Source organism: Argopecten irradians, chromosome 8 (genome assembly GCF_041381155.1).
Source record: "Argopecten irradians isolate NY chromosome 8, Ai_NY, whole genome shotgun sequence".
Taxonomy (NCBI): Eukaryota; Metazoa; Mollusca; class Bivalvia; order Pectinida; family Pectinidae; genus Argopecten; species Argopecten irradians.
The window spans coordinates 192625-209389 of NC_091141.1; the positions used below are offsets into that span (position 1 = coordinate 192625).

General features: G+C 35.4%; 1 long non-coding RNA gene across 1 annotated transcript; it reads left to right on the forward strand.

The window, feature by feature from the left end:
• The first annotated feature begins 92 nt into the window (after positions 1-92).
• On the forward strand, positions 93-15525 carry LOC138329036 (uncharacterized). The gene is made up of 4 exons (XR_011209394.1): positions 93-689; positions 1057-1199; positions 10881-11055; positions 14838-15525. It is a non-coding gene; the product is annotated as an uncharacterized lncRNA (long non-coding RNA).
• Positions 15526-16765: the final 1240 nt, after the last annotated feature.

A 16765-nucleotide genomic window follows, 5' to 3' on the forward strand; every position in this document is an offset into this window, starting at 1 on the left:
GACTTACGATATACAATAGCGTCTCGTCATATAGCCTAAGTGCTATCACATTTTGGAGAAACGCTACATATATTACTCTTATGTACTTCTTTAATTTAATTATCAGTGGTATTAATTTTTTCAAGTGAATAGTTGAGTGAAATTGGAGTTATCTCCCTTCACTTTCTGTAGGTCTTGGGTGAAGGTGCTGATTTAGAAGTCAGATGGTGTAAATTTAGAGGAGATTATTGTTATAATTATGTTTTTTAGAAAAAAAACACACAAAAAACAACACACAAAAAAAAATTAAAAAAAAAAAAAAAAAAAAAATGTTTGTAAATAAAAAAAACAGTTTGTAAATAAAAATAGACCATGTGTCAAGATGTCATAGTTATTTCAAATATTGCATATTTTCAGGATACCATGAAGATAGTGACAACCATAAGGACAGTGACACCCAAGAGCAGACATTCCTGGATAGTGTGATTAGCAGAGCTTCATCAAAAATTAATGATGGGTGACCAGACTTGAAAACTCCATTTAACCTGGACAGTGGCAAACGTTATCATTGTCGTCTATGGAAAATCATTTAGGTTTTGCGGTCTCTATAGGATGAAAACCGGATATGATGTTTTCTTCATTCAGGGTCACTGGACACCATTTGCCTGAACCCAATCTGCAAATTTTTGACTCGAAATCGAATGTTGAAGGTATACATATTTGGTAGTTGTTGTTTTTTTTTTAATACGGAGGCCTTCCTGTCTTGGTAACGACAATGTAAATTTGGGGGATTTTGGTCAAATGGGTAGTGTTGTTTGGTTTTGTAAGACATCCAGTACAGTCTTCTTTTTCAATCTTTAGTGTTTAAGACCGGTCATGAATAGATTATAGGTTCAAGCTGTAGGTCGGTGGTTTTTATTGGGGTACTCAGGGTTCCTACAAGTAATTGATACATCCTTTAATGACCATGAAAACCTAATCAATCTCTATAAAACACTTTCTGTTTTTTGTGATCATTAATCATCTACTTTCACGAATTCATTTTATTTATTTAATCATTCATTTCTTCTTTTTCAGCTGTGCCTTGAAAATAGTATCTTTTGGGCCGACAAGTTTTAACAGCCTATTCCCAACTTGGAGACACCGCCAAGGGAAGTTATCTCATTTCATGAAAACACTAGACAGAGTTGCCTTTCCTTAAATGACCTGAGCCTTAATTTGTGAGTATAATTTGTCTTAATTACTCCTTTAAATCGCTACTAGTAATAGAGTTCTACAGATGGTTCTCCGAAGGACCAAGCTGAGCTTATGTGATACCCCGGTGTCAAGTGTCCAGCCATTAACAATCAACTTTTTCAAACCACGTTCTGGTAGGAATTTAACAAATGACTATGGTTTGGGCACTGTTTGGCCCCCAAATCTGTCAGTTTTGCAAAACTGTTATTTAGGACATGCATTTCAAATTGTTGTAAGGCCCACTACCTTTCTGAAACAAAAAAAAAATCTTTTTTTTTAAAACAACAATAACATCAGAAAATGTATATTGATGGCCTAAGATGAGGTTACAAAGCCAAAAAATGCAAGATTCCTTCCGTAATCTATGTTAACAGTGAAGATTCATTTCGCTGGTTTGGTGTCTGGGGCAGTGATAGGTAACTAACATTCTGTAATTAGGATGATGGCGGGAAACATAAGACGACCGAGTTATGAAAATAAACATTTCTATTTTAAAAGTTAAAAGCCGTTTCAGAAAGGTATAAGTGGGCCTTTTTTTGCAATGAATGTTTTCCGGTCTTGCAAGTTTAGCTGCCATGGTTACCATCCAAAATATACATAAATAAGGAAAATGGGGATATTTTGATAATTTTTTATTAGGTTTTTGTCTAAGAAACCATGAAGTGCATCCTTGAGAAAAATTAATATTAACTGTCACTATAAGTGTCCCTTCTCCTTTTTGAGGCTTTAAATTTCAATATAAATAAAGATCTAGACTACACATAACTATAATTTCATCTTATTAAGCACTTTTCACTTTTTCAACTTTTTAAACGCCCTGGGAGCTTATTAGGTCCAATACAGTACATCTGATTGAAGATCTTTTTAAGTAATGTTAAGTTTATTTAAACAATCATTTAGTAAGAGGGTTAAATACAAAAGGGTGGTGCTAATGTTGCTGTGTAAATTTATCATTGTTTTATAGCTGTCGCTGCTGCTGGTTGAATTTATCAATATTGTCTGCTGTAAAGCACGTAATTTGTCACAATGTTAATGTTTGTGTCTTAAGATGTCACTTTAATCATAAGGCCACATGCATTCTCTCAAGCAAAGATGACATTGCTGCTTCTTCTGTTAGACAGGGGACCCCTCCTACCTATTGATGCCTCTTCTTGTGACGTATGAAATTCTCTCATCAAATATATTTTGTTGCCATTTTTGTATCTTATTTTCCACTTAGATTGGCCATTAGGTTTGACTTGTGACTAAAGCTTTGGTCACAGGTGCCGCAATGATAATCCAGGCGGGCTCGGTGATTGCAGTTCAATTTTCTGAAGAATGGAAGTTCAAAAATAATCACATAGTCAATTTCATTGTTTTTGTCATCAACAGTGGCGTACCACTCCAAAAGCGTCCACATGAACTAGGGTGTACCGATTTAGGGTGGGATTACTGTTCTAGACGGAAAGAAAGAAAATGAGTAATCTGTCCCCGCAATTATCGGCAACCTTTCCGACTTATAGTTCATGTGGACACTTTAAGGGTAGTGCTGCACTGTAGGTGATAACTGCATTGAATTCATTGTGCGATTGCAGAAGAACTTTCGTTCTTCAATAAAAATTGAACTGCCATCACAAAAAGCCAACCTCGATCATCATTGTCACAACGATAATTCAGTCCGGCTGATTAATGATTATTTCATTTGATTGAAGAATGGTTTTATGACAATCACAGGCAATTTCACCGCTTTTGTCACTAACAGCGATGCTCCACTCCAAAAGGATAAACAAAAACTAGAGTGTACCGGTTTAGGGCGGGGTTGCTTTTCTAGACGGAAAGACAGAAAATAAGTAATCCGTCCCCGTAATTATCGGCAACCTTTCCGACTTATAGTTAACGTGGACACTTAAATGAGTAGTGCTGTGCTGTTGGGGACAACTGCATTGATTCGACTGTGTGATTGCAGTAAAACCTTTGTCTTTCAATCAGAAAATGGAACTGTCATCACAAAAAGCCCGCCTGGATTACCAGTGGGGCACCTGTGACCAAAGTCCACAAATCAAAGCTGGTAAGTTGGCATGAGTCGGCTTCCAGTGCTAAATGAAGCAGAAAATTCATATGCAAAAATTGCAACAACACATACTCGATAAGATAAGTATCAACTGAACACGAAGATGGTTATCGGATGGTGAAGAAGACAAGCCTGTAGCAATAGAGAACACATGAAGACTCGAGGGAAGAAGAAATAGCCAACAAGAATCCTTTGATACCAAAATCAGGTAGGCCAGATCTTGCTAAGGAGAAGGAATGGGTTAGAAAATATGAAAAATGCTCCAGCACAAGGACCTCTTTTGGTGACCTGTGAGGCTCTTGACTAAGTTTTAGTTTGGTGACACTTGCTGGCAATCCAAATACATATCTTTTTTTTTCAAAAACCAGAACAGACGCTTGTGATGATAAGCAGACTTCATTCCGAAAAACTGCCATGAAAAGTTGTATTCGAATTTTTAGGTCACCTGAGACAAAGTCTCAAGTGACCTATTCTAATCGCCTTTTGTCCGTCGTCGTGCGTCGTGCGTCTTGCATCGTATGTCCGTAAACAATTTGCATTTTCGACTTCTTCTCCAAAACTGCTGAAGCAAATTCAATGAAATTTTGTACAAACCTTCTTAGGCATAAGGCCAATCAAAATTGTGAATTATATGGCCCCCACCCCCCAGGGGGCTGTGGGAGGGGCCAAAAGGGGTTAAATTGACTAAAATTTAAAAAATCTTCTTCTCCACTCACAGATGTGGTAGAATCAAATACTCTTCATAGATAGAAAGGTCTTAAGGTCCTTTACAAAAATTGTGAATTATATGACCCTGGGGTCTCACGTTTCCCCCTGGGGAGGGGGTCAAGTTTACTATAGTTTATATAGAGAAAACACATTTATGAGCATTTGTTGCTCAATTATCATTGGAAATGAGTCAAACTTGGTTAGAATTATTAGCCTGAGATAGCATTTTAATATCATATCCATATTGGTCCAGGCCGACCCCATGGGGGCAGAGGGGCGGGGGCAAAAAAAGGTCAAATAGGCTAAAACTTCAAAAATATTCTTTTAAAATTCTGGAAATGGTACAATCAAATACACTTTATAGATATAGCATTTTAATTTTCATATAATTGATCCCATTTGGTCCTGAATAATCAATCTCTATAAATACTTCACTTTCTGGTTTTTTGTGATCATTTTAATATTCAAAACTTTCAAAAATTCATTAAGTTAATTTATCATTCAAATTTCAGCTGATTAGGTACAATCAATAATATAATTATAGGGGTCTTAGTTTTAATAAAAACTAGTAAAAAGCCTTGAATTATATGAACTTGGGGTCTTACCTTACCCATTTGGGGAGTTATCAAGTTTACTTTAGTTTATATAGGAAAAACACATTTTGTGAAAACATTATTTGCCCAATTTTGACATTAAATGTCAAACTTGATTTAGAATTATTACTCATCCTTTAAATAGCATTTTCATAGTGAAAATAAATCCAGAGATGACCCCCTGGGGAAGGGACAGAGGCCGAGGGCAATTGAAAAGGGTCAAATTGATTAAAATTCACAAAATACTTTTTTAAGTTCAACAGGTTTTGATGGAAGCAAATACTCTCAATCTAAAAATGACATATGGTTTATAAACCTGTTCACTGACCAACTTCAAGGTTTTGCAAAACTGTTATTTAGGACAGTTACATTTGTAATTGTCAAAATAAGGCTTTCATGTTTACCTTTCTGAAAAAAAAAAAAAATTTTTTTTAAATTATATAATTCAACTCAGGTGACCGTTAATGGGCCCATGGGCCTCTTGTTACAATTTTGAATTAAATTATGCAAGATTCCTTTTAGCAATCATTAATTTTGAACAAAAAGATGGTTCATTTTGTAGAAATTTGGTGTCAATGGGGCCAAAATTTATGTAATGGCATTGCTAATTTAAATTTAATAAGGATGGTTTTGGGGAATTACCAGGAACCTATTGAAAAAGCACAACATTTGATTTTAAAAGTTAAAAATACGTTTGAAATGATAATGGCCTTTATTTTTGCAATTTGAATAAAAATTTTAATTTTTTTTTTTTTAGTTTATAGGCCCAGGACACCCATCAGGATATACATGACAAAGGATTAACTGATTTTTGAATTTTTTATTTTTTTTAGGGTTTTTTGAGCTCCATTCTAGGTAATGATAAATGCAAGTCAAATTTCTTATTCCAAAAAAAATGAATATTAATGTAATTAAGTGTAGGTTTTTTGTTTATTTAAAAACACAAATAAATATAAATAAAAAACTAAAATAACTAAAGTTTGCTTTTTTGCACCTTTTTTGCACTTTTTAATTACGCCCTGGGATGTTTTTAGTAATACAGTACATTTTTAATATCTTTTTAAGTAAGTCAGATTTATTTTAAACAATCAATGACTATTGGAAGAGGGTTAAATCAAAAGGGTGGTGCTAATGTTGCTGTGTAAATTTATCATTGTTTTATAGCTGTCGCTGCTGCTGGTTGAATTTATCAATATTGTCTGCTGTAAAGCACGTAATTTGTCACAATGTTAATGTTTGTGTCTTAAGATGTCACTTTAATCATAAGGCCACATGCATTCTCTCAAGCAAAGATGACATTGCTGCTTCTTCTGTTAGACAGGGGACCCCTCCTACCTATTGATGCCTCTTCTTGTGACGTATGAAATTCTCTCATCAAATATATTTTGTTGCCATTTTTGTATCTTATTTTCCACTTAGATTGGCCATTAGGTTTGACTTGTGACTAAAGCTTTGGTCACAGGTGCCGCAATGATAATCCAGGCGGGCTCGGTGATTGCAGTTCAATTTTCTGAAGAATGGAAGTTCAAAAATAATCACATAGTCAATTTCATTGTTTTTGTCATCAACAGTGGCGTACCACTCCAAAAGCGTCCACATGAACTAGGGTGTACCGATTTAGGGTGGGATTACTGTTCTAGACGGAAAGAAAGAAAATGAGTAATCTGTCCCCGCAATTATCGGCAACCTTTCCGACTTATAGTTCATGTGGACACTTTAAGGGTAGTGCTGCACTGTAGGTGATAACTGCATTGAATTCATTGTGCGATTGCAGAAGAACTTTCGTTCTTCAATAAAAATTGAACTGCCATCACAAAAAGCCAACCTCGATCATCATTGTCACAACGATAATTCAGTCCGGCTGATTAATGATTATTTCATTTTGATTGAAGAATGTTTTATGACAATCACAGGCAATTTCACCGCTTTTGTCACTAACAGCGATGCTCCACTCCAAAAGGATAAACAAAAACTAGAGTGTACCGGTTTAGGGCGGGGTTGCTTTTCTAGACGGAAAGACAGAAAATAAGTAATCCGTCCCCGTAATTATCGGCAACCTTTCCGACTTATAGTTAACGTGGACACTTAAATGAGTAGTGCTGTGCTGTTGGGGACAACTGCATTGATTCGACTGTGTGATTGCAGTAAAACCTTTGTCTTTCAATCAGAAAATGGAACTGTCATCACAAAAAGCCCGCCTGGATTACCAGTGGGGCACCTGTGACCAAAGTCCACAAATCAAAGCTGGTAAGTTGGCATGAGTCGGCTTCCAGTGCTAAATGAAGCAGAAAAATTCATATGCAAAAATTGCAACAACACATACTCGATAAGATAAGTATCAACTGAACACGAAGATGGTTATCGGATGGTGAAGAAGACAAGCCTGTAGCAATAGAGAACACATGAAGACTCGAGGGAAGAAGAAATAGCCAACAAGAATCCTTTGATACCAAAATCAGGTAGGCCAGATCTTGCTAAGGAGAAGGAATGGGTTAGAAAATATGAAAAATGCTCCAGCACAAGGACCTCTTTTGGTGACCTGTGAGGCTCTTGACTAAGTTTTAGTTTGGTGACACTTGCTGGCAATCCAAATACATATCTTTTTTTTTCAAAAACCAGAACAGACGCTTGTGATGATAAGCAGACTTCATTCCGAAAAAACTGCCATGAAAAGTTGTATTCGAATTTTTAGGTCACCTGAGACAAAGTCTCAAGTGACCCTATTCTAATCGCCTTTTGTCCGTCGTCGTGCGTCGTGCGTCTTGCATCGTATGTCCGTAAACAATTTGCATTTTCGACTTCTTCTCCAAAACTGCTGAAGCAAATTCAATAAAATTTTGTACAAACCTTCTTAGGCATAAGGCCAATCAAAATTGTGAATTATATGGCCCCCACCCCCCAGGGGGCTGTGGGAGGGGCCAAAAGGGGGTTAAATTGACTAAAATTTAAAAAATCTTCTTCTCCACTCACAGATGTGGTAGAATCAAATACTCTTCATAGATAGAAAGGTCTTAAGGTCCTTTACAAAAATTGTGAATTATATGACCCTGGGGTCTCACGTTTCCCCCTGGGGAGGGGGTCAAGTTTACTATAGTTTATATAGAGAAAACACATTTATGAGCATTTGTTGCTCAATTATCATTGGAAATGAGTCAAACTTGGTTAGAATTATTAGCCTGAGATAGCATTTTAATATCATATCCATATTGGTCCAGGCCGACCCCATGGGGGCAGAGGGGCGGGGCAAAAAAAGGTCAAATAGGCTAAAACTTCAAAAATATTCTTTTAAAATTCTGGAAATGGTACAATCAAATACACTTTATAGATGAAAAGGTCTTAAAGTTTGTTTATAAAAATTGTAAATTATATGACCCTGGGGTCTCACATTTCCCCTTGGGGAGGGGGTCAAGTTTACTACAGTTTATATAGGAAAAACACATTAATGAGCATTTTTTGCTCAATTTTCATAGGAAATGAGTCAAACTTGGTTAGAATTATTAGCCTGAGATAGCATTTTTAACATATCAATATCCACATTGGTCCTGGCCGACCCCCTGGGGGCAGAGGGGCGGGGCTAAAAAAGGGTCAAATAGGCTAAAACTTCAAAAATCTTCTAAAATTCTGGATATAGTACAATCAAATAATTATAGATAGAAAGGTCTTAGGGGTTTTATAAAAATTGTGAATTATATGACCTTGGGGTCTCGCGTTACCCCCCTGGGGAGGGGTCAAGATTACTTTAGTTTATATAGGATAAACATTTTTTTGAACATTATTTGCCCAATTTTCGTAGGAAATTAGTCAAACTTGATTAGAATTATTAGCCTAAGATATAGCATTTTAACATCTATATCTGTCCTTGATGACCCCTGGGGGACCAGAGGGGCAATTAAAATTTAAAAAAATACCTCTAAGTTCACAGGTTTGATGGAAGCAAATACTCTTCAATGTCTAAAAAGTCAAATTTATAAATCACTGACCAACTTCAAGTCCCAGCATATAGTGTTTATATGTCTTTATTTTTTTTCATTATTTGTTTCATTATATATTCTAACTCAGGTGACCGTTAAGGCCCATGGGCCTCTTGTTAAATTAAACTGCAGTTCTTTCCGGAAAACACCTTTCGGGTAAACCAACAAAATGACTAAAGAATCATGATGATGTTAAAATATTTTCCATTTGCAATTATAAGGTCTTGAATATTGGAAAGAGGAAGGATAGGTTTGAGTGAAGTATTTAAAAAACAAACCTTTTGACAAGATAAACTATATGAATAAACAATGGATTGGCTGTTTTTATTGATTTTGAAGTATAATTATTGTGATGGCTATGGGCAATCATGATTGGAGAACAAGAGGCCCAGAGGGCCTGTATCGCTCACCTGGTTTGTAATGCCAAGTAATGTTCTGAATACAGGTTCATTGTTTCTTTTCTGAAGGAATTTTAATATTAACCTCTAAATCCCCTACTGGGCCCCACCCCTCCCGCCCCCAGGGGGTCAGAGCCAAAAATTTATACAAGTTCTGTTCCCCTTCCCCCAAGGATGTTTATGGCCAAATTTGGTCACAATCCAAGCAAAACTCTAGGACAAGAAGTGATTTATAGGATTTACCTCTATTTCCCCTATTGGGCCCCACCCGTCCTGCCCTCGGGGGGCCAGAGTCAAAATTTATACAAGTTTTGTTACCCTTCCCCAAGGATGTTTGTGTCCAAATTTGGTTACAATCCATGCAGAACTCTATGACTAGTAGCGATTTAAAGGATTTACCTCTATTTCCCCTATTGGGCCCCGCCCCTCCTGCCCCCGGGGGGTCAGAGCCAAAATTTATACAAGTTCTGTGCCCCTTCCCCAAAGGATGTTTGTGGCCAAATTTGGTTACATTCCATTCAGAGCTCTATGACGAGAAGCGATTTAAAGGATTTACCTTTATTACCCCTATTGGGCCCCGCCCCTCCTGCCCCCGGGGGGTCAGAGCCAAAATTTATACAAGTTCTGTTCCCCTTCCCCCAAGGATGTTTGTGGCCAAATTTAGTTACATTCCATTCAGAACTCTACGACAAGTAGCGATTTAAAGGATTTACCTCTATTTCCCCTATTGGGCCCCGCCCCTCCTGACCCGGGGGATCAGAGCCAAAATTTATACAAGTTCTGTTCCCCTTCCCCCAAGGATGTTTGTGGCCAAATTTAGTTACATTCCATTCAGAACTCTATGACTAGTAGCGATTTAAAGGATTTACCTCTATTTCCCCTATTGGGCCCCGCCCCTCCTGCCCCCGGGGGACCAGAGCCAAAATTTATACAAGTTCTGTTCCCCTTCCCCCAAGGATGTTTGTGGCCAAATTTGGTTACATTCCATTCAGAGCTCTATGACAAGTAGCGATTTAAAGGATTTACCTCTATTACCCCTATTGGGCCCCGCCCCTCCTGCCCCGGGGGGTCAGAGCCAAAATTTATACAAGTTCTGTTCCCCTTCCCCCAAGGATGTTTGTGGCCAAATTTGGTTACAATTCATGTAGAACTCTATGACTAGTAGCGATTTAAAGGATTTACCTCTATTTCCCCTATCGGGCCCCGCCCCTCCTGCCCCCGGGGGACCAGAGCCAAAATTTATACAAGTTCTGTTCCCCTTCCCCCAAGGATGTTTGTGGCCAAATTTGGTCACATTCCATTCAGAACTCTATGACTTGTAGCGATTTAAAGGATTTACCTCTATTTCCCCTGAGGGGCTCCGCCCCTCCTGCCCCCGGGGGATCAGAGCCAAAATTTATACAAGTTCTGTTCCCCTTCCCCCAAGGATGTTTGTGGCTGATTTTGGTTACAATCCATGCAGAACTCTAGGACAAGTAGCGATTTATAGGATTTACCTCTATTTCCCCTATTGGGCCCCGCCCCTCCTGCCCCGGGGGGGACAGAGCCAAAATTTATACAAGTTCTGTTCCCCCTCCCCCAAGGATGTTTGTGGCCAAATTTGGTTACAATCCATGCAGAACTCTATGACTAGTAGCGATTTAAAGGAAATGTTGACGGACGGACGGACGGACGGACGACGGACGGACGGACGGACGGACGACGGACGCCGCGCCATGACATAAGCTCACCGGCCCTTCGGGCCAGGTGAGCTAAAAATGCTAGATTTTGAGAATTTCAAGCGGCCAAATGGGCCAAAAGTTATGTAATGGCATTGCTATATTTAATAAGGCTGGTTAATTACCAGGAACCTATTAAAAAACAACCAGATGTGAGCTCTTTTGTTAATACGTCTGTAATGATAATGATTAAAATTATCAAAATTTTAATTTATTTGTTTTATTAGACAGAGACACCCATCAGGATAGCGACAATCATCAAGATAAGAGACAACCATCAGGATAGAGACAATCATCAGGATAGCGACAATCATCAGGATAGAGACAACCAACAGGATAGAGACAACCAATGGCTGAAGTTCCATGATAGTGACCACTAGTGACCAACAGAGCTCCATTCAGGTAATGATAAAAGTCTTTATTTCCAAAAAATTGAATATTATTATATAAACATCTCATTATTATAATGTTTATTTAATAAACACATAATATGCAAAATTAAAAAAATCATGAGAAAAGTGTTTTGCACAATATTTTGCAAAATATTTTGCAATTTTATTAAACATGTTGTTTTAAGTACATCTTTTTTTTATATTACATTCAGTCAGATTGTAGTTTTAATGACAAATGACTATTCAAGTACTTGGTTAATAAATAACTTTGTTAGTAATATGTACAATCACAATCTATTAGGTTAGTTATTGTAGACAGAGAGAACATATTGTAAATACTTATAGCACAGACAATTCTAAAATCTTCTAAATCTTTCTTCGGCAATCATTTACTGTAAAGCTCACATGAAAAGTTATATTGTAAAATTAAACTGCAGTTTTCAAATAGGGATCTGAATTTTCTCTTCACTTGGTAAAGGGAGAAAACTAGATTTATGTGAAATAAAGAGACTTAATGGTTTTCCAGAGGTGGTGACAATGTTTGTGTTACTTCAGATCTATTTTTTCATTTTCTACACCTACATCAATTAGAAACAACATTTCGTTCCTGTAGATATGTATTTGTATGCACACATTTAGCTTGAAACTATTTTGTACCTTTAAATTTACTTTCCAAATTTGATTGGCCAATTCGAAAGGTCACCAGAAAGTGACCCTAATAGGATATTCCTTTGTCAAATATAGGGATAAGAAGGAAAAGTATTTTCTTGTAGTTTTTTAGTCAAATCCTTCCTATTTACCATTATTTTGAATTTTTATTAATACTTTGTCAAGTAAGGAACAAGAGATCCAGAGTATCTGTATCACTGCATTTCAATTTTTAGATTTTAGTTGTTTGGTTGGCTGATAAGATCAATACCTTTCCCACAGCCAGTATCATCTGTGGACAGCCTCTCATGTACATAATCATTTATATTACTGCAGATAAAATTCTGAATTCTTTTCTCGGCTTTTATTTTCCAATTTTGAACTACATGTATTAGTATTTTTTAACTAATTTAGAATTTCAGATTATAATAACGTTTGTTAATGTTATGTTTTAGCCTAGAAGAGCCAGTAGGATCATTTTTAGCTCTTGCATTAACCAGTATATTTTTGAAAATAATTCTTATAATGAAAACCTTCCAAATTCCCCTCATAATCTATGTTATGCAAAATTTAAAGATAGCCATTGGAGTAAACAAACTATCTGATATGCTGTTTTCTGTTTATTTTCTTTTCCAAATTCGCTTTATAGTATTCAATAGAAGAATATAGAAAAGTAAAGTTCTTTAATCCTTATACTAACTCTACAAGACATTGACGAAAAACCTCCCAACTGACAGGACACAAACGACTAGACTGGACTGACATGGGAGGCGCGTACAAACTGACCCTATCATTAAAACTACTAATTCACATTCTCACTCAAAGGACTTCTTTCCTATATTCTTTAGGTAAAAGTATTCCCATAAATTCAAAATTGTATATATATTCTTTAGTTAATAATATTACCATAATTCTAAATTGTATTATTTAATGATTAATTTGTAAGTTTAAAAAGATAAAGTAAGTTCATTGAAAGCAAATAAAATTATTTGAAAATATTGGAAATAAGTGTTCAAATTTCATTCTTCTACAAATACTGGCTTGAGCTAGCTATTATGACCATCTGTCTTCTAGAATATAACTTTGTTTTTAAAAACAAAAATAAAATTTTTGACACAAGACCAAGTATTAGCAGGGATTATATCATTGTCATTGATAACGATTCAATTTTCAATTAAGGAGTTATCTTCCTTAATTTCTAAATATCACTTAAATGTCAATATCGTTAATCCTAAATTAAATGATATTATTTATTCTATATATTGTGAACAAAAATTCGCAGAGTTAGATTATGGAGGTTATAACTGTTATTTGAAATAAATACATTAAATTTATACGAGTTGTCTCCCTTATCATGAAGCTGCCATCTTAAGGACTCGTCTTTATTTGTTTTCAATTTTCTTTAGAGGGAGACAGCATCAATGATGATCATGGTAGTTTAATGTATATGAGAAATGAGTGAGAATTTTGAGGCAGGTTCCATACAGTACTAGAACAGTATTTGTTATAGGAAATTCAGTGGTACATATTCTCTGGGTCTCTTTCATAATTTAACTATTTTGTACAATTGGTACTGTCTCCACAATATTTTTATACAAAATCTCAATGTTGTAAATTACAAAATATTTTGTTGATCTACTGTCCCTAATTCCACAAAGCTTATTATTTTGTTTCAAAAACATTTTGTTACTTATTTCCTAATTCTATCAAGTACAAATCGTTTCCAGTCACAGCGTTAATCAAAGAGTTTTTGTGATTTTTGTGTCTCTATTTGTAGCAAGTGGAATTATAACCTATTGGGATTTATTTTTTACATTTCAATGAAGTTAAAAGAAATATTAATTTTTGGCAAGAAAAGCTGACAAAAAATAACAAATTTTGTATCTAGATAAAAAAATCAAGCGCACTGACAGTGTATTTTTATGATTGTTTTAGAAACAGCGATTTGTTTTCTTTTCAACTGCAAATTTTTTTTGTGAAGCACTGAAAATTGTCACCTTGCATATAGTGTAGAGGGATCACTATTGTTATAAATTTGAGGTCTTTTTGTTTTTGAGTTTTTAAGTTCCAAAAAGTTACACATGCTTAAAGATGCTCCACCGCCGACAGAGCATAAATAATATTCATCATTTAAACGATAATTGGTGTTTTAATCGTGTATATAATAGTCTAATTAACAAAAAAATAATATAAAATAATTTATTTTGCCTTTGGTACATGCGCATTCAGTAGTTCATTCCATATAGGATATAGTGCCACGGAATTTTTACGGGATGCAATTAATTATTTTTCATATTTTCAACTTTAAGTAAAATTAGAAGCTCAAACTTTTCAATGGTGGTAATGGTGTAAATTAAGTAACTTTTGTAACTGAAGAAAAATACTAAATCGTCAGCTCCTGTTTTTAACAGTGAAATAATACTATTTGTCAGCGGTGGAGCATCTTTAATCTTCCATAATGATATTTTAGTATAGAATGAAATTCGTCTTAAATGCCTCCACCATAGTTCACAACATATAAGTATCCGGTTCATACAATGCAATAGCTCAAAATAACCACACTACCATATTCTTTTTATTCCATTTTCAACTTTGATATGAACTCTGATTTTAAGAAATCTATATTAGAAAAAAAGTAAGTCATAAGGAAAAAATCGCATTTTTCACCAGAGCATCCTTAAAAGCTGGTAGATATTATCAGATCATGGTAAGATTAGAATAGCAGTGGTCTGACGGCCATGAGAAATCAGGCTTGTTGTTAAAAACATTCGGACCCATGGTAAATTTGTGGACTTCTACAAATTCCAGATTGATTTGTATATGTATGGTGTTAGTTCTTAGATATACAATCAATAAACTTTGTTTCCTTATAATTTAATTATAACGAGTCTGGTAGATGTATGCATTAGGCACACGAAGTATGTGCATTTGTAGGGTTCATGTCATCGACATGTTTTATTATTTCTTTAGAATGTTTGTTTTATATTAATGTGCTAGTGTTCAAATTCAATTTCAAACAATTTATTGACAAATCTCGAAGTGATCAGACAGCAGGCATTTCCTATATAGGTCTTCTCCCTATGCAGTTTCACTTTTGTTTATAAATAATTTGTGCAGGAACTAATAATGTTTTTTCTGTTGTAGAATATGGAATGGTTTCTGTGTATATAAGTTGCAGCGTTCTAGTCTTTGTGTAGGATCCTGGAGGACCAGCATATATTGGACCTAACGATACAGAGATGTTTTGGAGGATACAGTGTATATACGTGCCACTGGATATTTCTTTCGTTTTAAGACTGTTCAATAAAGACTTTAGTATTTATTTCATTTACTTTAGTATTCGGTCACATTTTCATTTTCATGGCCTTCTTAAATCCAAAGACTGTTCAATAAAGACTTTAGTATCTCATTCGGTCATATTTTCCTCTTCACGGCCTTCTTAATTCAAAGACTGTTCAATAAAGACTTTAGTATCTCATTCGGTCACATTTTCATTTTCACGGCCTTCTTAATTCAAAGACTGTTCAATAAAGACTTTAGTATCTCATTCGGTCACATTTTCATTTTCACGGCCTTCTTAATTCAAAGACTGTTCAATAAAGACTTTAGTATCTCATTCGGTCACATTTTCCTCTTCACGGCCTTCTTAAATCCAGTATTTGAAATCTTAAGCATTGAGTGCTGGTGCACCTCCTGCTAACCTGCACTGCAGGATTTTTCAGGTTGGGTGGCTCGCTTGGTTTCACAAAAGGCCTTAGGACTCAGATATGTACATTTTATGCGTCCACTTACACCAGTCAGGCAGCAAAATTAATACAGTCTCTTAAAAGAATATCAGTCTTGTGTTATTATTTCAAAAGAAATATTCAGAAATGAAATAATTTATGAACGGATAAGGTACGAAGCAGAACATACATATCTTGTCTACACTGTTGGAGTAACTACTTATCCCAGTATTTAATTCGTATCTGAAAGACAGTGCGTATAAGGATCCAGTGTAATATTGATACGTCATCCTTTAAGTGAATAGTCTAAAGGCTAAAGTTGGTAAGAATAGTGTAAATATATCCAGTATAATTGCTTATGAGGAAATTTTTACACTGAGCTTTTCCACTAGACAACATAGCAGAACTTGTGTGCCATTTTGATGCCGATACATGAACACATTTAGACCAGGGGAATTTGCAGACTAAAAAGATAATCTGATAGCATGTCTTGGTGATAAAATAACAGTGTTGACAACTTGGTCACGTGACCTACGGCACCCCACTTCACTTTAGGCGATTAAAAAGCACATTTATTGGAATTAACATGTTACAAATCATACACAACCATATTTCAGTAATATTTATCTGTCATTCAACATATCATTCAATGTCTTATACACAACTGGAGAAATCTGAGAAAACATTGTCAAATTCTATAATTTGTAACATGTTAGTTGGAATAAATGTGCTTTTTAATCGTTTAAAGTGAAGTGGGGTGCTGTAGGTCATGTGACAGAGTTGCCAGCCTTGACTTCAGATTAAAGTGAAGTGGGGTGCTGTAGGTCATGTGACAGAGTTGCCAGCCTTGACTTCAGACAATATTACTCATTACTGAGACATCTATAATAATATCTTTATTAAAACAAAAATACATTATTTTATAGATCCAGTCCTGTGCAAATATGCTTTTAAAGATATGTTTCTATACACAATACATTTATGTACGGTAATCATGTAGAGAGGGCATATATAGGCTTTGTCTGCTGCCCGATCCAAAATTGAATCTTTGAATTTAATAAAATATTTTGAAATGAAAAATATGTGCCTGACTATTCACTTTAAAGGTGGGGTTCAATCAAATATTGCAGTGTTAAAGGTCTAGGTATATTTTCGTTTCGTTTATGCGAGATATATTATCGAATTTTTCCTATTTTAAAAAGGAATTAAGAAGCCTACAAGATAACGTTCTCACATTATTGTGGGTATGCTGTCAAGGGGTCCCTCTTGTATCCACCTATTGAACATAGTGTTTTTTGAGATTTTTTTGTATTCAGAGTATTATAAAATTATTAAATAAATTTTATA